The sequence below is a fragment of the Lactuca serriola genome, chromosome 4 (assembly GCF_051521515.1).
Source record: "Lactuca serriola cultivar US96UC23 chromosome 4, Lser_US96UC23_V15, whole genome shotgun sequence".
NCBI lineage: Eukaryota > Viridiplantae > Streptophyta > Magnoliopsida > Asterales > Asteraceae > Lactuca > Lactuca serriola.
Window position 1 is genome coordinate 52525002 of NC_136411.1, and position 27860 is coordinate 52552861.

Sequence of the window (27860 nt, forward strand, 5' to 3'; positions counted from 1 at the left end):
AACAATGAAATCTAATGTAGGATCCATACAGAAACTAACAATAATAAAGATGATGATGTTTGATAATCATTAAAGCATAGAACAACGGGACCTTGGGGAGAAAGTAATCAATTATGTAACTTGATAGAATTGATGTAGATCCACCTTTTGAACGATCTTCAAACGTCGAATGATTGTGTACTTGATGATTTATAGGATTTGATTCGGAAATTTATGATCAAGAACGCATTTGGAGGAGGTTTGAAAGTGTTTGGAACCCTTCAAAACTGTGGAAAATCTCACAGGAGAAGTCCAATTTCGATTACGGTTAAATCTCCTTTGAATAGGTGCTGAAAAACTGATTTCCGGAGTTGTTTTCCGCGTTGAAATCATAGTGGGTGTCTTAGACGTCAAATAGGACGTTCAGGTGTCCTTCGGGACGTTTTACATGCCTTCTGTCGTCCTTGATTTACACTTGAAAATGGCCTAAAATGGGTAGGCGTCTTAGGGAACGTCTTAGACGCGTTCTAGGACGTCCCTCATCTTTGTTGCCCCTTTTTGGTGATGAAAACAGTAGAATCAATAAAAATGCAAAACATGAAAGTTGTAGGAAATTTTGTCTAGTTTCCAAAACTTCTTCATTCATGTCAATTGGAGCTCTAGATTTTGAGATATTATCAAAATATTGAAGAGTGGTCAAATTTCTCAGCACCATTTTTCTTCACTCCTTTAGCAATTCGTCTCCCATACTTGTTAGCTTCATTTTGCTCATTTTTCTTGCAGGTTCCACCCACTTTAGCACTAAGTAGTTGCATGCACATAATGTTCAACATTTTATAAAAGTAGTGTCATTCTTGGACAATTATATATCAATTCAACATCTTTATGACAATTTAATACGTTCATAAAATAGACTTATCACTATTGTCTCATTTTCCTCCACTACCAAAGATTCCCATGGTCCCCTCCATATCCCACATGATTCAAATTAACCAATCATCTTCTAGCTTCAAATATGGATGCTTTAAGCCCAAAATAACAATCTATGATCCATCTTCACAAGCCCACTTCATCCAAGTCTTTAGCTTTTCAAGCCCAAATCTCCTTTTATGGATCCGCAAAGCCCAATAATGCATCGAAACCCTACAAAGCCAATTTCCAAGTTAATGCATAACTGCAACAACTCCAAAACCTTACAAAATATCTCATGCAAAATAGAAAGTCCCCGATATGATCCATGATAAAAAATATTAAGAATATACAATGTAATACTAATAAAAGGAGCTAAAAGAAATACTAAAATAAACTAATAAAAATAAGGAAATAAAATAAGCTATCAAATCACCCCAAGGTTATACCTAACTTGTCCTCAAGTTATAACAAGACTAAAATGAGCTCGAGATGAGCTAAACTAAAACGGAAAAAGAAAGATATCATAGAACTTTGTCAACACCAGTCAACATGGTCAGAATTAGTCTTTCATAGACCCTACACATCTTCAAAATGTTCCCCGCTTTAGAACCATAAACCACATTCTCAACCACTTGATGGACGAATAGATCAAGACTGGATGTAGTCGTAGTGTGCAAGACAAAGGAAACAGAGGATGCGCCCAGTGGGGGCACTTTAAATCACCTATGTAGACCATAGTGCATAAAGGAAAGGCACCTCTTCACACACTATGATGCCTACATTTGTCACGCTAAAGTGTATAGTACAAAATAGGGTTTGCAGCGCGGCCTCTAGGCAAACATTAGTTTCAGAGGCTTCTCACTTGTACTGTCCTTTACAGTTTACCGTCTCATCGTCATAGATTTTTTTCACCAAAAATCAAAAATAAAAATAAAATAATAAAAATTATACTTATCCTAAATCTAAACCTAACAGCTTAAATCTTCAATCTTGAACTTCTGTTATTTGGCTTTCAGTCTTCTTGTAGCTCAATCTTTCTTTTTTTTTTTGAAGAGAAGTCTTGAACTTGGATTATTGTTCTTCTTTTTTGTGTTGCTCTTTTTCTTCATTTTTATTCTTTGTTTTTGTTGCTTTTCTTTAATCTTCTTCAGTGTCTCTTATTGTCTTTACTTTTCCAATTTCTTCATTTTTTTTCTTTCTTCTTGGAAGGTCTAAGGAATTTCACCATGTAACATATGACTCCAATAGTGAAAATGGAGTAATAGATGGAGGCTAACATGAACACCTAATGATCATTGACAATGTGTCAAGATCTACTAAAAAGGGTGGGGAATGACTCAAAAATGGGTGTTACCGAAAAGACTTGGTCCTAAAAGATGATGACCTATCCTAAAAAGGTGGTGAGAATCTAACCTTGGGGTGATAAACACTTTAAAGTTCATCAAGTACCTCAATGCAAGGTGTGATAAACAAAATCTATCTACTATCTATTCTAGACCCCTAGAAAAAATGATGACCTATCCTAAAAAGGTGGTGAGAATCTAACTAAGCAAGGCTCGGACGAGACTTGGGAGTACTAAGGGGTACTCCCCCCCCCAAAAAAAAACCAAGATGCGAGTCTTCAATGTCTTCAAAATACCTTACGGGGCTAATCTTTGCTCGCACACATCGATTTGACCAACCACATCCCTCCGCACCTAGACCCAATCAAGCTACTTGCATCTGACCCCCTCACAAGCGGTCTCAAAGTGGTATGTGAGGCTCAAAACGTGTCCCATTTATCCAATATAAGGAATTCCATATCAAGACCTAGGACCAATCTATGATTCAATACTTATGACTCGGTGCTATGGTACTTGTAGGGATGAGAAGACAAGAGAGAACAAAAATACATGAACTTAAACTAGAATACATCTAAAAAGTATGATAATTAGAAAAAAAGAAACAAAATATGCAATATTTTTGAATTTTTTTATGCAATTTTTATGAATGCCCTAAATGAAAATACAACTATCTACAACCTAAATGTAATAAAAAAATAAAATATAAGAATACCTCACCCCAAGCTTAAAATTAAGCATTGTCGTCAATGTTTAGGATGAGAGTAAAGAAGGATCGTACTGGGATCAAGGTGGAGGAGGCTCACGAGGACAGTCCGGAAGCAACACATGGGTCGAACAATGATGTGTGGGTGGAGTTCTTGGCCACCTAAATACACATGGATGAAAGCTTGGTTGTGCAAAGGAAGCATATGAAATGGCTCCAAATTTTCTTATGAAGTGGCATATTTGCCCGGGTACCCTCGCAAACTTTGCGCTGGTCGGGAGCAGCCACGCGCATACATCAGAATGTATCCTGTTTTGGGGGAATTTTGAGCTCAGATTTGCGCAGGTAGGACTGGGTCGCGCAACGTTAGCACGGGCACCTGCGCAAATTGCAGATTTTTGACACTTTTTTGCAAACTTTTCCAAGAACATTTCTAAACTTCAAGATGCTTATTTTTGACAAACTTCAAGCCTAGAAACACCAAAACTTCAAGCGGAGATTATTTATGTGCAATGCATTTATTTAATTTCCTTGCCAAGACATAGCCCCGCTTCCTTCAACCTTCGTAAATCAGAGTTTCCAATGTTACGTTGTCGAATTCTCCCGTGTCAAAGCCTTCATAAAATGGTTTCAAGCGGTGCTCATTCACTTTGAATATTTGATTTGTTGCCAAACTCTTAATTTCAACCGCACCGTGATCAAACACTTTTATAACAATAAAAGGTCCGTGCCATCGAGATCGCAATTTTCCCGGGAATATCTTTAAGCGTGAATGATAAAGATGAACCTTTTGACCTGAAATAAAGTGTTTTTGGGCTATGTGCTTGTCATGAAATGCCTTTTTCTTCTTTTTGCACCTTTTAAACCTTTTAATCATCTTTTTTTGATCACTTCTGTCATTGGAGGATGTGTAGGTGGGTGGATTATGGAATGGGGCATCTTGTTTGGAGAATAAGATAAGGCAACTTGAGAGTCATCCTTCTTTGTTGAAGTGTTTACTTCCAAAGTCTTCACAATCTTTTCAAGTTTAGAGTCCAATGTATACATTTCTAGTATTTTCTTCAAACTCTCACAATCAAGGTTCATGTTGAGTATCATCTCCAAAATATCCCCATGAGACAAATCAAACACTTTTTGGGTTATTGGCTCAATTACATCAACTTGATACAATGGAGAAATGTTGCTAGGGTACCTCATTGCTTCAAATATGTTGAAGTGAATGGTTTCTCCATCAAACTCCATAGTTATCTTTCCTTTATGGACATTAAGGATTGTGTGAGTAGTATTCATGAAAGGTATTCCAAGGAGGATCATAGATGATTTGGAAGGATTCTTCTCTTCAAGTTCAATGACATTGAAGTCTGCATGAAATACTAGTTGATTAAATTGTACTATCACATCCTCCAACACTCCTCTTGGAGACACACTTTACTTGTCCGCTAATTGAATGATTACTCTTGTTTCTTCCAAAGGTTCAACATTGAGAGATTGAAAAACCGAATATGGCATCACATTGATCAAGGCTCCAAGATCTAACACGACACTTTCGACAAGCAAATCACTAATGGTACAAGGGATAACATATATTCCTGGATCCTTGTATTTGGGAGGTAACTTCTTTTGGATAACCGCAAACACGTTTGCATTGACTTGAATCTCTTCATTTGCCTTGAATTTCCTCTTCTTGGTGCACGAATCCTTGAGAAATTTTGCATAACTTGGAATTTGCTTAATAGAATTTAATAGTGGAATGTTGATTTGGACCTTGCGGAAAGTTTCAAAGAATTCATTTTCTTCCTCTTTTTTCTTTGAAGCGGCTAACCGGGTAGGGAAGGGTGGTGGTATGACCAATGGCTTGATGGTATTGTTGGAAGATTTGGGTTGCTCAATATTTTTCACAACCGATTCCTTTGGAGGAACTACAACCCTTGAAGGCTCAATAATAATAACTTCATCTTCTTCTTCTCTTGAAACTCTTTTAGGGTTGCTTTCTCCAAGTGTTTTCCCACTTCTCAAGGTTATTGCACTCACATTGGGGTTCTTCTTGGTTTGGGATGGAAGTTTACCCCTTTGTTCCATATTATTGAGAGTGGTGGCCAAGTCTCCAATTATGCTTGAATGTTGGAGAAGGTGTTCTTGGTCTCTTGTTGAAATTGGGTTTGGCTTTGAGCAATAGAAGTAACAAGTTCTTGAAGACTCATTTGATGATTACCACTTGATTGGCCTTGTTGTGGAGGTTGTTGGTAATTTGGAGTGGGATTATATGTTTGGGGATATGGAGGTTTTTGTGATGGGTATTGAGAAAATTGGGGTCTCATCATAACATGTGGTGGGTTTTTCTTTAGTGGGTATGGGTTATTTGGGTTATTCCTCCAATTTGGGTTATAAGTGTTTTGCAACCCCATGGGTCTTGGTTGACCTTGATATCCTCTAATTGCATTAACATCCTCCGATTCACTACCAAGTGCGGGACACTTATCCGTAATGCCCCGTCATTGCACAAATACCACACACCATTAATTGTTGACCACTTCCCACCACCATTTGACTTAACACATTAGTCAAATCCAAGAGCTTTGATTCCAAATGTTGGGTGTTGCTAACTTCACCGACCACTTGTGGAGAATTTCTCTTCATTTCATTGTGAGTCCCAAAGTTCCTTTGATTTTAAGAAATGGTTCCAAAAAGTGATCTTATCTCTTGAGGTGTCTTGTTGAAGATGTCACCACCACTTGAAGCATCAATCATCCTTCGATCTTTTTCATTCATGCCCTCATAAAATTGTTGAAGAGGTAGTTGTTCAGGTATGCTGTGTTGAGGGCAACTTGTACACAAGTTGTTGAATCACTCCCAAAAATCATGAAAAGTCTATTTCTCCCCTTGACGAATCCCCAAAATGTCACTTCTTTGGCTTGATATCTGGGAGGTGCGATAGAACTTGCTATTGAAGGCTTTGAGTAACTCTTCCCATGTGTGAATAGATCTCGGAGGTAAGTTGAATAACCACTCTCTAGCTTTATCTTCCAAGGTGAGCAGGAAGGCGATTAACTTGAAATCATCCAATGTCACATGTTCAAGAAACATACTAACACATATCATATGAAAGGACTTCAAATGCATTTGAGGATCTTCTCTATCCAAACCCTGGATCTTGGTGAGTTGATGTATGAAACTTGACTTCAATTCAATTCCTCGGCGGTTTACGGGATAAACAATACCAAGAGGCGTGTGAGTAACATCCGTCTCCATCATCTGTCTAAGTGTCAACTCTTGAAGGGGATTGGGTGGATTGGGGTTATCGGGATATTGTTGCATGTAATTGGGATGTTGTTGGTAAGGTGGGTATGGGTATTGTTGGTGATTGTACAATTGTGGTGGATAAGGTTGGTAGTTAAGGTATTGGTTGTAGGGAGGTTGTTGTTGGGGTACATTGGTTGTTGGTACATTAGAAGTTGATTTGGTTGATGTGCTTGTGGTTGTTGAACGTGAAAAGCATTGTTTTGAGGTTGGTTGTTTTGATGGAAGTTTTGGTTTTGTGGTTGTGGTTGTTGATAATTGGGTTGATTTGGTAGATGAGGGGGTTGATTCCAAGGTGGCATATCAATGAGAGGTTCGTGTTGTTGTTGTTGTTGTTGTCTTGGTTGTTGGGGTGGGGTATTGACATCTTGATTGTTTGGGTTTGGGTTGGGATTGTGAGGTGGAGTGTGATTCATGGCTATGTAGTTTTCAAACGGAATATCTTCAAAGGAATGACCAACAATTGGAGAAATCGGGTCGGTGTCGGTATCACTTGAAATATGAACTTGATCTTCTATGTTGATTAGTGGAGAAGAGGAAGAAGCTTGAACTAGTTGTTGTTGCTTTGCTTGTTTGGCTAACTTTTTCAACCTTTTTGCTTCTTTTTCAATTTCCGGATTGTAGAGTAGTTCACCGGTTCTTGTAGACCTAAGCATAAACAATCAAATAACAATAACCAATTTCCCCCGCAACGGCGCCAAAACTTGGTGGGATGTCAAGTCCACCAAGCAAATCACACCCTTTGTTTGCAAATAAAACGTAATATAATGGTAAAAATGGGTATCGATCCTCGAGGAAATGGTTGTATTCAATCACCAATGCAATCCAAAAGAACTAGTGTAAATAAACTAACTAACTACAATTAAACTAACCGGGGGGGGGGGGGGGTGTTATGATCGCTTGAAAACTAAAAGACTTGAATAACTAGAAAACTTGCAATTAAGCAAGGTGATGAGATGCTCAAATATTGGAGATAATTGGTTAACCAAGGCAATTCAACACAATGAACATTGTTAGGCGTGTCAAACCTAACAAATAATAGGGGTACGATATACTCCAAAATAACACTACTATATTGCACTAAAAGGTAGTACAAGGCAAGCATGGTCGATCCACAGAGACACGGGATAATTATTCTATACCTCTTTGCGTAAGGTACTATGGTCACCAGTAAATAGGGGGTTTAGAATGAAATAATTAAAACAAACAATTAAAAACACAAGTAATCAACTAAAAGAGTGAATTAAATTCAGATTTTGTAAGGACTCCAACTTCATGTATGACAACTTAGCAATGTGACTCAAAGATGACATGATATTTGCTCAATTCTATATAAGTTGGTACTTGAAAGTGTTAACAAGCTCTAACACTTCCCATTCACCACATTAATTAACCAAAACAAGCTCTTTGATTAACCTTAACCTTAACCTTACTAACCTAATCTAAACATGCTCTTAGAATTAGATTGAAAGATTGCATTAAACTTTATGTGAATGTTCCCAACAACACCCAATACTCCTCACAAGCTCGGGAGTGTAAGAGTGTGTGAATAATATTTACACTAAATTCATTCAATGGAAATCAGTTTAGTGCTTGTTACTTGTTCAATTTCACAAAACAATTACGAATTTTGTAAAAGAGATAACTTGAATGACCTAACCCTAATTCAAATGGCCAATAAGAATCACAATTAGAATCAAACATTCGATTAAAGCAAAATCAAATTCACTAGATAGAAATTAAGAACAAACATCATGTCATCTGATTGAAGTCACTACCAAGAAGTCAAAACATGAAATTGGAGAAACTAGGGTTCTAGCCACACATGGCTAGAACAAGATTACAAGAATAAAAGATGAAAATAATGTGCAATTACAACTTACAAATACTAGAAATAATGTTTCCAAATGATTATTGATCAAACCCTTGCAAAAACTTTCGAAATCCCCTCTCAAAATGTGCTCTGATATGTTGCGTGTATGTAAAAATGACCCAATTTCTGTAATATGAAAGATAGGAAAAACTGCAAAAAGTTGGTTTCTGGGTCGAACATGGCCCATGTTAAAATAGGCTAAACTGACACGACCTGTGTTCAGCAGTCAACACGGCCTGGGTTGATTTGCACTAAACTGACACGGACCGTGTTCAGCATGGTCAATAACTCCCATTTTGGTCAACACGACCCGTGTTGATTTTGCAGTGTAAATCCAACACGACCCGTGTACCCCTCTGACTCCGAATCCAAACTTGATTTTTCCAACTTTTTCATTCTTCACCCGATCATCCCGAAATCTTCACCAATGCTTTCAGGCACCTCCCAACGTGCATTCCAAGCTCCGGTTTACCTGAAAAAGACATGAAAGTGTGCACATAAGGATGATCTAGAGACTAACATGAATATGATGAAATGCAAGAAAAAGGAAGAACAATTATGCTAAATAGATGCATGAAATGGGACTAAAAGGTGTGAAAAAAGGTGCACAAATTGCACCTAACAAACATTTGTGTGTTTATCATTAGGATTCAATATGAAGCTTATCATTCATCCCAAATTGCTTACAGCAATCATGAAGCATGATATGCCAAGATTCCTCATAGGTAGTATGGAGGTTGGGGAAGCCCACAACACACCTTCTTAATCAAAATCAAAGATCCAATTGAAGCAATTGAATCCAAGAAGTTGATTAGCCTTAAGAATGAAGGAATCCCCAATTCCTAGAGGACGTCAATGCTTACACATCCATAAAGGAGCTACGATTCATAAGTTAGAGATGATTTCTACCATCATAAAGCTTTTATTCTAAGTAAATTAAATGATTCAATGCTAAACCAAAGAAATAAACCAACAATTGCTCATTCAAGTACCAAGATCACGATCAAACTATTAAACAAGCATAAGAAATATGAACTAGAATCATAAACATAAGATAAATGATAAATAAGCATGAATCCTTCAAAACCCACAAACATTCAAAGGTTTTAGCCAAAGTTAACCAAAATAGAGAGTTTAGTCACTCATGGCAATAGAATAACAATCACAAAAGTCTAATTGCATTAAGAAACTAACAATTACTTTGGAAGATAAGAAGAATGTGTATCCAAGCTCCCAAAATCGCCTCCTCTGGTATCTAATGGTGTCAAATCAAAGTGATAGCTGAAAGATCCTACGCATGTGAGAATCCATCCACGCAAATATTGTTGGAATGCTATTGGCTCATTTTTCCTCCACTAACCATTCCACTACCAAATATTCCCTTGGTCCCCTCCATATTCCACATGATTCAAATTAACCAATTATCTTCTAGCTTCAAATATGGATGCTCCAAGCCCAAAATAACAATCCATAATCCATCTTCACAAGCCCACTTCATCCAAGTCTTTAGCTTTTCAAGCCCAAATCTCCTTTTATGGATCTGCAAAGCCTAATAATGCATCAAAAGCCCACAAAGCCCATTTCCACGTTAATCCATAACTGCAACAAGCTCCAAAACCCTACAAAATACCTCATGCATGCTTCATATCTCGTTAGTTTAAACTTATATGTTTCATCCCTTACGAGACATAAAAGGATTATTATGTCATTTTGTATTTCTTTTTCATTTAATTTAATGTTATAATAATAATTATTAGTTTTAAGATAAAAGAAAAAACAACATGGCCCCATTTCTTTGTTTGTATTTGAAAGAAAATAGAGACAGATCATCGAAGATGAACACCACCTGCATCTCTCAAACACCATACTTCCATCGCCACATTCCTAATTCCACCCTTATTCGACCATTCTTCCTCATTCAAACACCTTATACCACCTTAAAACCCACCACCAGATTCCTACCTCCTCCATTGCCGTGTTACACCTCCATTGGAACACCCTTATCGCACCCTTGTTCACCGTCACAAACCACAATACACATCCAATTTAAACCTTACCTTTAAAACCGGAAAACCACCTTCATACAACCTTCACCATTTGAAAATCATATGTTCATTGCCTCCAAACAACAACTACCACCTGACTTATACCACCCTTAAATCCAACCATCTCCATCCCCCTAGTTTCTGAACTTTATCTTCACCAAAACGCCTAGAACCGCCACCAAATCAGCACTTGAAACCCATCTTAAACACCTACTATAATAGGATCCCTTCTTCATCTCCATTGTCGATGGATAAGATTTGGGTTCAATCTATCTCCATCTTCTCCGATTTACAGGTTTAGAGTTTAGTTAGGCTTGATTTGCAGGTTTATGGTTCGTTTTTTTAACGTTTGAGTGATGATTGGTGGTGGTTGTAGGAGGTGCTGACGGTTTGTGAGAAAGAGAGAAAGAGATAGAGACTGAGAGAGAGAGTGTGTGTGTGTGTGAGAGAGAGAGATGATCGATTGAATTCAAAGAAGAAGAAGAAGAAGAAAGGAAATTGGGGAAAGGATAAATCACAACTTCCTTCTCGCTTTTCGATCTTCTGATTTTGCTGCAAATTGAGAACAAGAAACGCTAATGGTGACAGAGTGATGTTGATGACATGTGGTTTTGTGGGGTGGGTAATTTGTGAAGAATATGGTTGAAATGGTTTAATCTTGTTGCATGTTTGAAGGCTTCAAGATGATAGTAAAGATGGGGGCGCCGGTGACAGGAGTGGGGTGAGAAAGAGGGGGTAAAAGTAAGAGTTGGGGGAAATAGAATGTGGATATATATATAAATATATATATATATATATATATATATATATATATATGTGTGTGTGTGTGTGTGTGTGTGTATATATATATATGTATATATACATGCTTAGGTTATTGTATTCTAATTAATTATTGTGTGGATGTAGGAATGATTGTGAGCCAATCATTTTACTTATTGTAAGAAAATGAATAATACATATTATTAAATTAAAGATAATTAAAAAATATCATATCATTTCATTCTAAGGGTATTTTAGTCAATTAACATAAATTTAAAAAAAGGAAAATTGCATATTTTAAGGGATAATAGATTCTTTTAATTTTAGAAATCTGATTTTAGGGATGATAATTCTCCTAATTTGGATATTCTGACAGAATATTGATATTCAAAAATAATGAATATGCTTGAACCATAAAAGAATATACATTCTGACAATATATATATATATATATATATATATATATATATATATATATATATATATATATATATATATATATATATATATATATATATATATATTTGATTCAATGAACTTCTTGAAGAATAACAAAATTTTGGATACAAGATAATTTTTTTTCATTACATTCTTAGAAAAGAAATTTTTTATATACTATTCTATGAAAATGTTACACTTATTAATAACAAATAAACACAATATATAAATCATTCTAACAAAATATACTATTACATATAGTTTTTTCATTATATTGTAGATTATTCTGCTAGAATAATCCATTCTTTTTGGAAGATTAGTGGTCATTGTTCATCTTCATCCCGTACAATGTTATCCAATGTTTAGGCCCTCCGCTTCTCGTTGGTTCATTTCCAGCATCTTGACCCCTAAGCCAGTTCAAAATACGCTCACATTCTATGAGATTGAAATTCTAAAACAAAATTCACGCAAAACCATACAAAAGCTAATAAGAACATATCAAGAAAGAGACCGTAAGTAAGTGAGCTTACGAGATTACATTATGTGGTGTGTTTGGTAATTTACTGCTTAAGTTAACTCAAGATTCTATTCTAAAAGAATCAGAATTCAAGATTCCATTCCAGTAGAAGTTGTAAGGTTCATATATACCCTTTTAAGCTAAGTAAGGAGTTGCAAAATGCACTTGATGAACATAAACATAATGATGTTTGGAACTTACACGAACAACACATGAACATGGAAGGGTTTCCCAACAAATATGTTGTCAACAAGCTTCTTACAACTTCTGTACAAAGTCTACAACTTCAGTACCTCGAAAAGGCATATCATTTAGTATAAAAAGCCATTGAAGAACACAAACATAATTTGCTAGAAAAGACAACTCTCATATATCTATCACTATGTCTTGCAAAAGCCAGTCTACCTCTTCATGCATCAACTGTTTTAAGAAAGCTAGTAGAAACTGAACAGCTCCCTCCAGTCGCTACTTGGTTTGCTATATTAGCAAACATGCCACTAAACTCCTTCCGGTGCTTATTTGGCAGCTAAATTGGTTCTTGAGATTGGTTTTATGTTTCAAGATGGAAGGGTGGACCCACGTAAAAAGGTCAATGAAGAACTAATTGCTATGAAGCCCAATACAACTGTTGTAAACCAAATGATCGATCTTTATTTTAGAGATGAATCCCTAAAATACACATTAAGCCAAGAACAATCAGCATCTTACACGATATAGTAACTAAATGATCGATCATTTACAGAATTTACGAGAAAACGAACAGAGTAAACAATCATAAGGCCAATAAAACTAAAATATAAACCATAACTTGTCCTTTGACTTTCGAACAATCAACATCTAACACGATATTGTATCTTTTTATCTTCTCCAATTTACCTTATTATCCATTTCGAAGCTCCATGGAAGCAGATACAACAGAAGAGGCCCCATTCCTACCCCTGAAGATTTATGTTTCAAATTTATTACCAGGTTCTTCTGTACCCATTAGAGCTCCCCTTACGATTGATTCAAATTCTAAGTTCTATTTATCAAACAATGCCCAGATTTACTCACGATTGTAAAACCCCCATGTGAAGAAAGTATTAGTGGTGTTGATTTTCTTATCAAATTGGGTGTGCATGTTGCTCCTTTGACTAGAGACCGTGACAGTGAAATTGATTCCGTGGAAAGTGGCCGATGATTTGACTTTCGAATTGATATGAGCATCTTGATCTCCTGTCGGATTCATGTCTTCCTCGTTCTTTATTCCATGCATATTTTGTTTTAACCGAAGAGGGTAGTCGTGGTGGTCGTCGACAGCGGTAGTTATAAGGAAGGAAGAGGCTAGTCGTGGTGGTCGTCTGCGATGAAGATAATGGTGGTGGTCAGCAACCGGAAGGACAAGAAGATGGTTGTGGTTATCTATAATTAGTGATGAAGATATCAGTCGGGGGCATCTTCTTGATGTTGATTTCGTGAGTCGATGTTTCTTTAGGGTGGAATGGGGTTTTTTTTTTAAAGTGACGGTTGTACATCAAGAGATGATAAATTAGGTAAATTAATCTAACATAACGAATATTTTTAGAAGTTATTAATCAAATTACTTAATTTCTCATATTTATTTATTTAGTTATTTAATTTATTTTTAAATTTTTATGCACCCACAATCATTTCTACATCCACACAATACTTAGTTAGAATATTTAAACGTATCTCTCTCTCTCTCTCTCTCTATATATATATATATATATATATATATATATATATATATATATATATATATATATACAAAATGATAAAAGAAATAAAATAAAATAAGAAATGAATAAGGGTAAAATAGTCATTTCATGTCAATGGGATGAAGTATGCAAGTTTAAAACAAATGAGCGACGATTGAAGTTAATTTTTGAAAATAGAGAATAAACATGTGTTTTGACACTTATACGATGGATGATTGGTATAATTTTCCTAGTATTTTTAAAAAATTTCTTATGCATTTCATTTTTTCTTATTGTTTTTTATTTTAAATATCAATCTTTTATTTTCTTTATTTTGTTTATTTTCTGTTTTTTAATTTGAACATCAAATTTTAGCCATATTAAAATTGTTTAATATTATTTGTCTTTATAAATTAGTTTTATTAACTACAAAGATTATAAATACATTATATAGTCTAATTGTCTGAATGGTTTGCTCTCCCGTTCGTAACATTCTATTTACCATATTTTTTAATTAGTTTTTTTCTTTGTAATTTATATATAGAAATAAAAGTTGTTAATGAAAGTTGGTGGGACTTGTTTGAGGTGACAACTAAAACCAAATAACTTCAAAATATTTAAAACCAAATAACTCCATAATATCTAAATGAATTTTAGAAGAAAAAAAAAAGTTGTTAATGAAAATTGGAGTGAGGTGTGTTAGATGAGAGTCAAACTGACAAACAAAATTTTGTTAAGATTTTAAACAAAATTCTATATGTAAATAACAAAAAAAAAAAAAAAAAAAAAAAAAAAAAAAAAAAAAACACTAATTCGAAAATATTATCAATAGAATGTTGTGAACCGGAGAGCAAACAATCTGTATAGTTAATAAAACTAATTTATAAAGACAAATAATGTCAATGTATTGAATGTTTAATGGTAGTTTTAATTTAAGATGGTTAAAATTTAATGTTCAAAATAGTTTGTATAAATTGTATAAATAAAATCAAAACAGAAAAAATCGTATATTAAAAAACAGAAAAAGATAAAAATAAAAACTGATATATAAAAAAATAAAAAAGAAAATTGATATTTAAAATAAAAAACAATAAAAAAAACTGAAAAATAAAGGAAAAATAAAAAAATACTAATTTTGTAAATATTTTTGAAACTACATTAAATTGATAAACATTTTTTTTAATAACCATATTTTGGTCAAAAACTTACCCACCTTAATTTATACAAATATGTTCCTTGCGTTTCTTAACATGCTTTACAAGGTCTTGGCATATCTCATATCTCATGCCTCATGGTGTTAGTAGGATAAATATACATGAACTAAAACTTGATTGAAATATTTAGATTTTAGATATAACATAAAAAAGCTCTTCAAACCTCTTTGTGTTGCGCGATGCAACACATGCGCAACACTTTTTATTTTGTAGCTTTTTGTTTTTTCACAGACTTCGGAGTAAAAAACCTCTTCCCATCCTCTGCTTGGGACATGTGACATCCCCATTTTCACGGTCAGAAAATACCGATTTGTTTATGCTTTATTTTGAAAATCAGAGTATCATTTTAAAGAAAATGTTGCAGAATTTGTTCCTAGAAAACATGACAAATATATTATCAAAGCATTTCCGAAGATATGTATTTTATTCCTTTTAAAACATTGGGATGTCATCGTCAATATAGAAACATAAGCATAAGCAGACCTTAAATTCATTTACATTAGTGATCTACATCTCCTTAATCTCTTAATGTAAAGTAGCTTCATATCGACACTTGTGATACTGAAAGAACATAATTTGTGGTTTGAGCTAGGCATCCTTTTTTATAGTTAATTGTGTCATTTTGCAGTGTTTTGTTTGTAGTCATGTAATGTGTGCTGCCACACGTGTGTGTGCGGCCGCACACATGTGCTTGGCTGCACACTCTTGTGCTGGTAGGAGGAGTACTATTTATAGCAACTGAGGTGTGTCAGTCAGTACTTTTTTGCTAGAAGTCAGTGACGTATGTGTGTGTTTTCCCAAGGTGTACCTGACATTTATATGATATAGATGTGTGCATGCTTGATTCATTTTCTTCTTCTTCTCAATCTAAATATAATTGAAATTAACTTCATTGATTACTAAATTGGATCCTCAATTTCGGGGACTTACAATTGGTATCAGAGCCAATTTGGTATCAATTGAAGTTGCTTTTTGAGTGTTTGCTGCCAACTGTTGAAGGTTTGCTGTTAAGAGCAATTAAGGTACGTGTGCGGCTGAGAGTTTGCTGTTAAGGTACGTGTGCGGCTGAGAGTTTGTCGTTGAAGGTGTGTGCTGTTGAAGTGTGTGTTGTTGAAGGTGTGTGCTGTTGAAGTGTGTGCTGTTGAAGGTATGTGATGTTGAAGTGTGTGTTGTTGAAGGTGTGTGCGGTTGAAGGTGTGTGCGGTTAAAGTGATTGCCGGGTTAGTGTGCGGTTAGATTTGTGTGTGCGGCTCAATTCAGTGTGCGGCTGGACAAGTGTGTGCGGTTAAGGAGTGTGTGTTTAAGAATTTTAGTGTGCAGTTTAAAATTACTAAAATGGAATCTCAAAACTTGACTATTCATCAAGATTTGGATGCAATAATGGGAACAACTACTCGTATTCCTAGATTGCTATCAGCTGAAGGATTTCCTGAATGGAAATATCGAATTGAAAAATACATCAAAATGAAGGATTTCAAAATTTGGAGAAGCATTTTGAGAGGACCAATTCGGATTACTTCTACTTTAGAAGATGGAACGGTAATTGACAAACAAGTTGAAAACTACACTGATGATGATTTTGAATGAGTTGAAGAACAAGAAAAGGCTCTTGCCACACTGACTATGGCATTGTCTCCGGAAATAGCACAAGGATTTCGTGAGTATACATCAGCAAAAGCATTATGGGAAGCACTCATAGAAGTTTATGAAGGAAATGAAGACATGAAGCAAAGTCGACAAGACATGCTCCGACAAAAATTCAACATGTTTAACTACGTATTGGGAGAAACATTGGAAAATCAAGTGCAAAGATTTATCACACTAACCACTGAAATGAGCTCCGCAGGATTGATGGTTACTAGATCTGAAATCAACAAGAAGTTACTAAATTCTCTTCCAAAATCATGGGACATGAATGTCTCAGTGATTAAAAAGACAAAAGATCTGAATCGTTTAAGACTGTCTGAAATAATGGCAATCATCAAAGCTTGCGATCTTGATGATAAACAAAGAGAAATCAATCATGTCAATTCATACTCTACAGCCAATCTTGGACTTCAAAATAATAACACCGCCTTTTCAAGCTTCACCACTCTTCAAAATACTCAAATCCAGGTTCCTCAAGTTCAACCTCATACAGTCCATCAAAACATACCATACATCATACCTAACATGCAACAAACTCAAATCCCTCAAACCATATCTCAAGCTGGTTCTAGTGTTAGTCCTTCCACAGATGTTTTAATTCAATCTCATGGAATTGGTTCCCAAAGCTCATTTGCAAAAGAAAAGGAGGAAAATATGGCTTTGGCTACTGGGTTGGTGAACTGCTACAATGCCTTTGTTGCTGGAGAGCTCTCTCCACAACTTTCATTCACTGATCTTGATCAAATTCATCTTGAAGATGTGGAAGAGATGGATATTACTTGGCAAATGGAAATGACAGTATTCAGGACTAAACAATTCTAAAAAAAGACTGGAAAGAACAACTGGGGTGTAAATTCAGACAAAAAGATGGGTTTTAGCAAAGGAAAGTTACGTTGTTATAATTGTCATGAACCAGGACACTTTGCGAGGGAATGTCCAAAACCAAATCAGCGAGAAAACTCCGAAAGAACCATGGTGCCAGTAACGTACGTTCACAGCAACAACAGAGGATCATCTTCAAACAATCAGTCTGCAAACATGGCAATGGTAGCTCAATCGTTCAACTGGGAAGATCAAGTTCAGGCCCTAAACATTTCGGAACCTGAAAAGGCAAATCTTGCTCAAGTCAAGGATGCAAGTAAAGAAATGGAAGCAGATCCAGAGGAGGAGATGATGAATTTGCAATTTGCATTCATGGTTCAGACCTCTCCTGAACCAGTCAAATCTGAGGTTAGTGAATTCGGTTGTTCTCAATCTTGTATTAAAATTGTTAAGTTTTTGAGAGATCAAATTGAACTAATCAAAAGAGAGAACGAGGACTTGAAATATGATGGATATACTCTTAGAAAAAATCAAAAGCCCTTAAAAACTCAATTAGAAAACAAAACAAAAGATTTTAAAAAATTGCAAGAGGATTATAGCAACAAATGCGAGAACTATGATCATCTCAAAAGAAAACTTGCTGCTGTAACCATAGAACTTGACACATTGAAAAATTGTTTTGAAAAAGCTGAATTTAATTTCAAAAAGTACGATGGGTCAAGTGAAAAGATTGCAAAATTAATCGAAGGACAATCACACTGGAGAGATATCACTCATGGTAATCAAATAAAAGTTGGATTAGGTTATGAGAGTGTCCCTCCTCCCTTCAATCACAATTATACTGCTATTCCCTTGTCTCAAGAAGAAATTGACAAAGAACCTTGCATGGTGTATGGAAAGCCAGATTCTGAGCAGGAAATACAGTATAATTATGAGACTTTGCATACTAATGTTTTTGCTTCAAGTGCAGATATATCAATAGTCCAGGGGGAGCATGCTGCTGAAACTTTTGAGTCAAATAATGTTGTGATTGAGTCTCGTGTTAATTACAGTCATGAGTCTGTGTCAAAATCAAACACAAATGTTTTTGTGTCGGATGGTATTTTATTTCAGTCTGAAAATGATTCTAATAGTGTTGTTTCTGATCAAACTGCTAAACCTGATTTACATGTCTCTGCATCTAACACATCTGTTACTAAATTCTATGATGGATCTTGCAAGTGTAAATGTGTTAGAAATGGAAAAGCAAAGAACAACACTGCCAACAGCAGTGCCAAAGCTTCTAATAACAAACAAATTTGTTTTAACTGTGGCACTGCTGGACACATTGCAAGAAACTGCATGAACCGGATGTTTGTATCTCATACAACAAAAAGAGGGGAGAATGAATTTCGGGGACGATCTTTGACTAGAAAAATTCCCAAAACTCATTCTAGAAATGGAGATTTGAATACAACATTAAACAAAAAATTCAAAAGATTTCAAAAGAATAAATAGGTTTTTTGCAAAAACAACAGAAGTTTGCCAAAATCAACTCAGGCCAAGCCTAAGTCGAATTTGTCAAAGAGCAGGACAAGATTTTTTAACTCTTCAAATAAGAGATCCACCGGTTCAAAGCAAACTCACAAATTTTTGAAACCTAATCTTCAATGGATTCCAAAATCTTTTTCAGATCAATCTCCATTACTCTTCAATTCAAAAGTAAAGAAAGAATCAAATGAAAAACTTGTACAAGGAAAGAGTCAACCCAGGATTGTGATGACCTGGGTTCCCAAAACTAAATAATTCCATTCATCGTGCAGGGACAGCTGTGGAGGAATGTCGCCAGACCTTGGTATGTCAACAGCGGCTGCTCCCGGCACATGACTGGAGACATATCCCAATTGCACGACATTCAAACTTTTAATGGGGGATATGTTTCTTTTGCGGGCGGAGAGGGTGGAAAAATTACTCAAAGAGGAAATGTGTCCAATGGAATGTTGAATTTTGAGAATGTTAACTTTGCTCCTGAACTGAAGCACAACTTGCTGAGTGTATCCCAGATATGCGACAAGGGCTACTCTACTCATTTCACAGATAAGGAATGTCTGATCTTAAAACCTGGCATTATTATCCCTGACGATTGGATTCTTGTAAGATCTAAACGGGATGGAAATGCCTACATTATAGACATGAATAGCAATTTCCCTGATGATGTCACGTGTCTCTTCTCCAAAGCTTCTGAACAAAATGCAATGTTGTGGCATCGTCGTCTCGGTCATGCGAATGCAAAGAACCTGAACCGGCTTGCGAAGAACGAATTGGTTCGTGGGCTACCCATCAAAGATTTCATTACTTTTGAGAAATGTGTTTCGTGTGCCCAGGGAAAACATCATCGAAAACCACACTTTCCAAAGCAAATAAACTCCATAAGTCATGTGCTCGAGTTATTGCATATGGATTTATTTGGTCCGGTTAATGTTTTGAGCATCAATCGCAACTCTTTCTGCCTCGTTGTGATAGATGATTACTCTCGTTTCACTTGGGTTTTCTTTTTCTCTAACAAAGCTGAAATTCCTAACCTTATCAAAAGATTCATTGTGATGATCGAAAATCAGACTAACAATCAAGTGAAAGCGTTGCGTACTGATAATGGAACAGAGTTCAAGAACGCTGTTCTTGATCATTTTTGCGCTGAGAAAGGGATTGTGCGTCAATTCAGTTCTGTTCGAACACCTCAACAAAACGGGGTTGACGAACGTCGGAATCGAACTCTAAAAGATGCTGCAAGGACGATGCTCTGTGATTCCAAGCTTCCTGTATTCTTCTGGGCAAAGGCGATTAACACTGCGTGTTATGTTCAAAATCGTATGCTAATCAACAAAGCCAGAATGAAGACGCCGTATGAGATTTTATTTGGACACAAGCCATCTGTCAGTCATTTCCGAGTATTTGGCTGCCCTTGCACCCTTCTCCACTTGGAATCTAATCCCAAATTCAATGCCAAAGCCGATGACTGTTACTTTGTTGGATATGCTGCTCGAACTGCGTACAGGGTTTACAATAAGAAGACTAAACAGATTGTAGAATCATTTGATGTTCGTTGGCTTGAAGAAAATGAGACAGATGCTAGAGTGGGTCCTGAATGGTTGTTTGACTACACATCTCTTTTCAAATCATTCAATGTGTCTTCAGATAATCAAGAAGGATCTACTTCCAATTCGAAGATTCCTAGTGAAGACGAAGAAGATGAAGTTGTTTATCGACCTCCATTGATTTCCACTAATCCTCCCTCGGTACCCCCTACTCATTTTGAATCTTCTGAATCTCCTCAACAACCTTCTCCTGATGCCATTGCTACTCCCTTAACTCCAATGGAAAAAGAGTTCATGAATCACGAGACTTCCGCTGTAACTTCAACTTTGATGGAACTTCTTTTTCCAGAAAATATTGCAGAAGAGTTTGTAGCGGATTCTTCTAACGAACCTTGTTCATCCTCTACAGACCATACAACAAATGATGGAGCGGTTAACATTCATAATCTTCTTGTTTCGGTCAATGATATTAGTTATCAGATCCCTTCACGCATTCAGCGAGATCATCCAATAGAGAACGTCATTGGCCAGTTGGGCAACGGGGTTCAAACGAGAAGTAAAAGTGGGGATGTAAATACATGTCTTTACTATTGCTTCATATCTCAAATAGAACCTAAATCTGTCGAAATGGCTCTGAATGAGCCCAGCTGGGTTGAAGCCATGCATGATGAATTAAATCAATTTGAGAAACTCGGAGTCTGGAAATTGGTGGAACTACCAAAAGGAAAGAAATCTCTTGATACTCGTTGGGTATTTCGAAATAAACAAGACGATTCAGGTGTCATTGTGCGCAACAAGGCAAGATTGGTGGTTCGAGGGTTTCGACAGGTTGAGGGTCTTGACTATACAGAAGTTTATGCTCCGGTTGCTCGTTTGGAAGCCATTCGTATCTTCCTTGCTTATGCTTCCTACATGAACTTTACTGTAAACCAAATGGACGTCAAGACGACTTTCTTGTACGGCAAAGTCAAGGAGGAGATTTACGTTGACCAACCACCGGGTTTTGTTAATTCATCTCTTCCAAACCATGTTTACAAGTTAGACAAAGCTTTGTATGGATTGCATCAAGCTCCTCGATCTTGGTATGCTACTCTTACTCAGCATTTGCTCAATCACGGCTATTCCCGAGGCACCATTGATCAAACCTTATTTCTCAAGCATGTTGGTCCATATCAAATTCTCGTTCAAATTTATGTGGACGACATTATTTTTGGGTCGACAAGCCAGCAACTTTGCAAGGAGTTTGAAGTGGTGATGAAGAAGCGCTTTGAGATGAGTTCACTTGGGGAAATGACCATGTTTTTGGGGCTTCAGGTCCAACAATCTTCAACCGGAATCCTTATTCATCAAGCAAAATATGTGGAAGATGTACTGGAGAAGTTCGGGTTTCAAGGCGCAAAACCTGCTCTTACTCCCATGGCGGAACGACCTCTTCTAACTCCTGATCTTGAGGGTGAATCCGTAGATCAAACTCATTATCGATCAATGATCGGATCACTCATGTATCTTACTGCTAGTCGCCCAGACGTCATGTTTGCGGTCTGTCAATGTGCTCGCTACCAGGCTAATCCTAAACTCTCTCATTTAATTGCTGTTAAAAGGATTTTTCGGTATCTCAAAGGGTGCCCAAAACTGGGTCTTTGGTATCCGAAAAATCCCGAATTTGATCTCTATGCTTTTGCAGACAGCAATTATGGCGGGTGTGAGCTTGATAGAAAATCGACTTCAGGAGGATGCCAATTTCTAGGAGATAGATTGGTGTCATGGCAATGCAAGAAACAACACACAGTCTCAACCTCAACAGCAGAAGCAGAATATGTTGTTGCATCTGCTTGTTGTTCTTAGGTCATCTGGATCCAACATCAATTGTTGGACTACGGTTTGAATTTTCAAGAAAACCCTATTTTTTGTGACAATGAGGCTGCGATTCAAATTGCCAAAAACCCGGTCTTGCACTCAAAAACCAAGCACATCGACTTTAAAATTCATTTTATTCGAGAATGTTATGAACGTTTGCTTATTCGTCTAGAACAGGTCCGCTCTAATAATAATGTTGCAGATCTGTTCACCAAGCCTTTTAACAAAGCTCGATTCGATGTGCTTGTTAATTTTCTAAAAATGATTCGTTTTGAGGATTATTTTAATCCAAAAACATTAAAAAATTAGAAAAACCAAAAACATTAAAAAAAGGGAAAATCCAAAATATTAGAAAATAAAATTATGCTGGTTATAGATTGTGTTTGACGGACATAATTTGGGAAGTGATATGATAAAGTGATAACAGGCAACCTGAGTCTGCGTAATGTACACGAAGTTGAAGGGTCTATGCTCTGGTTTGATGTGTCGGTAGGCACGAAAGATTCTAAATGGACATGACTAGGCAGAATTGAACTTAGGAAATCAAATGACTTGACAAATCTTGACCTAGATAGTTCCGTTTAGCCTGACAATACGACCCTCGGATAGGTTGAGCAGGGAGATATATATGGGAATCTATTCGTCACATTAATTGAACTCGTACTTGGAACCGTGGTTTAACTTTTCCTCGATGTGCGGATTCTATCCTTAATTCCGGTTGGATGGGGCGACTGGTAAATTCCGATAAATTAGGACTGTAGAATATCATTTTCTTTCTTTCCCTCTGTTAGTCATATGTTGTCTCCTTTGCGCGATCTCTAATCCGACCTGGTACACAACATATGCAAGTCTATTTCTCTGCAAGCTATATATATATATATATATATATATATATATATATATATATATAAATGTGTGAAATGTGTGAAAAACTTCTTATCTGTTAGCCATATGTTGTCTCCTTTGCGCGATTTCTAATCCGACCTGGTACACAGCATATGCAACCTTCTTATTCTCAACCCCTCTGAAGAATTCTGTATCTCTTCTCTCTCTGAATGGTTGTTTGCTCACCCGGTGTAAGGAGTACTCTGGAAGTTCTTGATGGCTGGGGCATATCAGGAAGCGGGAAACACGTTCTAGTACACTTAAAAATTGAACACATACAGATTGTCTATAGATCTCGCTGCTCAATTTAGGTGGACAACAATATCCCTGGTCGTCGTCAGCTAATGGTCCTTAAGATATAGTATCTAGAAACTTAGGATCAGATATAATTATCTAGGAACTTAGGATCACATTGTCTTGTCACTTATAGTATGTCCTATTTTTGTCACAATTTTTCGTGTTTAAGTGGACCACAATACCGACAATCGACCAGACAAAGATGTGAATATGAAAGGTACCGACAAGCGGATAATGGTCGTCTAAAAACTTTGATCCCTAATCCTCAACAGATTAAAGGAATTTATAAAGGTTTAAATTGATTCTTGTCGATTAATATATTTTTTTTTAATTTTATTTTGTTTTATTTTAATTTTTAATTTTTTGTTATTAAATCTTTGAAATTAAAAATCTATTAATCCTCAAAAAAATTCCTTTTAAGAATATTGTGTGCGAAAAGGGGTGTTGGAATAAATGTTTAAAAGGCAAGGGGGAGAATGTGTAAATTCTGTGAATATATATAGCAGGTGTGCGGTGAGGCTTTTTCACCGTCATTTACTGTTGCCTCAACCGCACACACATATTTTCTCTCAATCTTTTGAAAATTTCCATCAAATTTCAGTGAAAACAATCTCGTACTTGGTAATTCTTATGAACGCGGCTGAATTTTTCATCATTTTTCAAAAATTTCTCTATTGTTTGCTGTTAGTTTTTCATAAAATATGTTTGTTTGGGTAACCGCACACTGTGTATGCGGCCGCACACGTGAGTGTGCGGCTGACCGTGTGCGGCCGCACACATGAGTGTGCGGCTGACCGTGTGCTGCTCCACAAGCGTGTGCGGCTGACCGTGTGCGGCTGCATGATTTTGTGAATGTGCGGCTGAACATTTTCTTGTTGCCCTAATGTTTCATGTGTTTACTTTCAGATTAAAATGGGAGACCAGGAATTTGCTAAAGCTCATAATTGTGCAATTTTTCTTGAAGACCCTCCTGCAGCCCACAGTGACACGAAATTCATTGTGGATGGATTGAAGAAATCATGTTTGGTTCATGCCCTAACAACAAGTCCTGCTATCTACCAGAGTTTGATCAAAGAATTTTGGAGAAATGCTGTCGTAAAGAAAAATGGTCAGGGTGACAAATTTGTTGAAGCAACAATTGAAGCCAAGAAAATTCAAGTAACGGAGAGCATCATAAGAGAACCCCTTCAAATATCGGACATACCTGAGTATACCATGGAGATTGATATTCATCAGACTCAGGATGTCTTGGAGCATATGGGCTATGAGGGAACATTTCCCCCTACAATCAAGAAGTTGCTTCCTCCATGTTGGAAGTATTTGGCTCATGTGTTCGTGAGCTGTATTTCCGGCAGGAGATCTGGAGCTAACGAGATCTCTCTTGCTAACACTGGTGCCATTACAGCATTGGCTGCAGGTTTTGAGTTTAATTTCTCAAAATTCATACTGAATGAAATGATCCTGAATCTTGAAAGGAACAAAAGAGACAAATTCTGGATGTATCCAAGATTTCTGCAAATCATCCTCAACGTGAATCACGCCGAGCTGCAGAGAGGAAATGATGTCTTGGATTTTAAATCCATTGGTCCAAATGCTTTTGGGCTAATGAAACAGAAGAGAGGCGGGAAATTTGTATTTGAAGGAAAATTCCCATTGATAAAGTTTGAAATTTTTAAAGAAGATGATAGAGACGAATCGGAAGAACAATCTATGCCAATGGAAAATGAAGATATTCATCACTCTCCCTCCGAACCTGAAGTGGAAGAGATTCATCATTCCCCTACAGCTCGTGTAGCTGATGAACATGATTATCAGAAGGCAAATGATTCAAAATCTTCTCAAGGGGATGATGACGATAATCTTTATGATGATGTAGAATTCTTGAAAGAAATTGAGTTTACAGGAATCAATGATGACATCCCAGCAAACATAGAATTTGATCTCAATGATGAAGACTTTGATCCTTTTCTCGGTATCACCAGCAGCCATGCAAATAAAGTCAATGAAGTTGTTTCTCTAGCAACCAAGACTAGAGTTGAAGAAGATTCTCTCAAAATTCTACTCTCCACCTCAAAGCCCTTGAAGGTCACAACAAGCCAAGGAGATGTGACATCAGAGATTCCTCCCTCTGTGTCACTTGTCTCAACATCAACTCCAATCATTTCCGACTTATCTGAACCTCAGACTTCTCAGAATTCCTTAAGAACAAGCCAATCTCTTGAAAGTCTGGAGATTCCCGCTGTAAAAGGTGCTCCTCAAGTTACCTCAACAATCAATGCAGACTAATGAAGGTCCAAGCACCATGTTCGAGACTGGTGGATCCTCTTATGTTCCAGAATATTCTCCAACTCGACCTTCTCTAGATGAAGCTTCTATCAGACTAGTAAGACATTTGGCTCAATCAAGTCCAACCTCTTCACGCAGGAAAGGAATATCATTTAATGAGGGTCGGACAGATGATGACAAATTCTCTTCATCTGATCTTCGAGAGGAAGTTGGAGTTCTCCGCCAACAACTCATTGAAAAATCAATTCAAATGGATCAACTTTCTGCATATATCTTTGAGCTCAGGGCAAAAGATGAAGAAAAGACCAAACAAATCAAAGATTTACAACCGAGTCTTGGATCCGTTCTGGCCAGTTATTTTAATCTCAAGAACGTATTGTGTGATGCTTTTGGTGAAAAAGTTAAAGCCCTCTTCCAACAGCCTCATGGAGTAGTTGATCCTCCTTCTGCTCAATCACCTCCTGCAACTGATGATCTTCCTGTTGACCCACCTGCTCCAAGAACAACTACCATTGTCAACAGATTTGAAAAAGAACTAGAAGGAAGTAGAGCCAAAATCACAATTAAACAGGGTAAAAGGATTGTGACTGCAAATCAACGCGAAGGACTTCTATTCATGAAAAATACAAATGAGAATCGCAAAACAAAAGACCCTGCTCTAACTGTAACATATTTGAAAAAGAGAAAGTTTGGCGATAAGTATGGTGACAGATCTGGTATCCGTATGTGGGCCTTCGATCCAGAAACGAATTTGTGGGTAGTGAAGCGAAACTCAGGAATATCTGAGTGTTACAAAAGCACCCATGATTTCAATTATTGGACTAAGACTGATCTAGCAGAATTATCTAGAGTCCCCTTTCACAATCCCTCACAAGATCCAAGTGCATCTAACTTTAAGAGGTTTCTTGATAGGCAGGTCAAAGAAAATTTTCCCAGCATGAAGACTGCCAAAGCCCATTATCGAAAGGATAAAGATGTTCTTGATCCAGAAACAGGCAAACCTATGAAGATAATCTTATGGCCTGCTACAAAAAAGCAGAAAGAAATTCCAATCCCTCAGCATTTCCAAGAGGGATATCTTGACAATATGGAATTTTGGGCATACGATGACGAAACTGCAACTGCTGCCATCAAATTCAAGGATCAAGAACGTGTTTTGAGGCTGATCAATGCAAAAGATCTTCTTCGTTTTCGAGAAAGGTACATCCGGACTCTGGCTCGTCACCAGATAATCTGCAGAAAAGAAGTAATGAAAATTGCCGCTAAAGAATACACTGCAATGGTAGCTACAATCATAAATGGAAGTTTGTGGATGGGTTCAATGGGGAGATCAGATCTGAGGCTGTTTGAGAATCCTGCTGAGGAGCCAAAGGAATGATGACAAGACTATGCTAGTCTCAAACCAAGGGGGAGACTGAAAGAACATAATTTGTGGTTTGAGCTAGGCATCCTTTTTTTATAGTTAATTGTGTCATTTTGCAGTGTTTTGTTTGTAGTCATGTAATGTGTGCTGCCACACGTGTGTGTCAGTCTGTACTTTTTTGCTAGAAGTCAGTGACGTATGTGTGTGTTTTCCCAAGGTGTACCTGACATTTATATGATATAGATGTGTGCATGCTTGATTCATTTTCTTCTTCTTCTCAATCTAAATCTAATTGAAATTAACTTCATTGATTACTAAATTGGATCCTCAATTTCGGGGACTTACAGATACAAACAAAACTGAGTGGGTCAGGTTGGAAAACCTGGTAAGTACATAGGGTTTTCAACCCACAATAATATAATTATTATGTTTAATCATTAACCAATCAACCCAATTACTCATCTGCATTATCTTCTTTATTCTTAAGGATCTACCCTTAGAATCATATATCCTTCATTCATTCATTCATAAGGATTATCCTAAGGAATAGGCACGAAGTCCATTGTTGTCAGGGTTTATCCAACATGCACTAAGTCCATAACTGCCGATGTTATCTGTCAGGCACTAACCCCGTAGCTGCCAATGTTCGTTATGTGAGGTACTAAGTCCATAGCTGCCAATGTTCATATGTATGACACTAAGTCCATACCTGCCGGGGTTTATCTATTTGGCGCTAAGTCCATAGCTGTCAGGCTTATCTATCAGACACTAAGTCCATAGTTGCCAATGTTATCTGTTAGGCACTAAGTCCAGAGTTGCCAATATTCATCTATATCCTCTTTCATCTCTCAT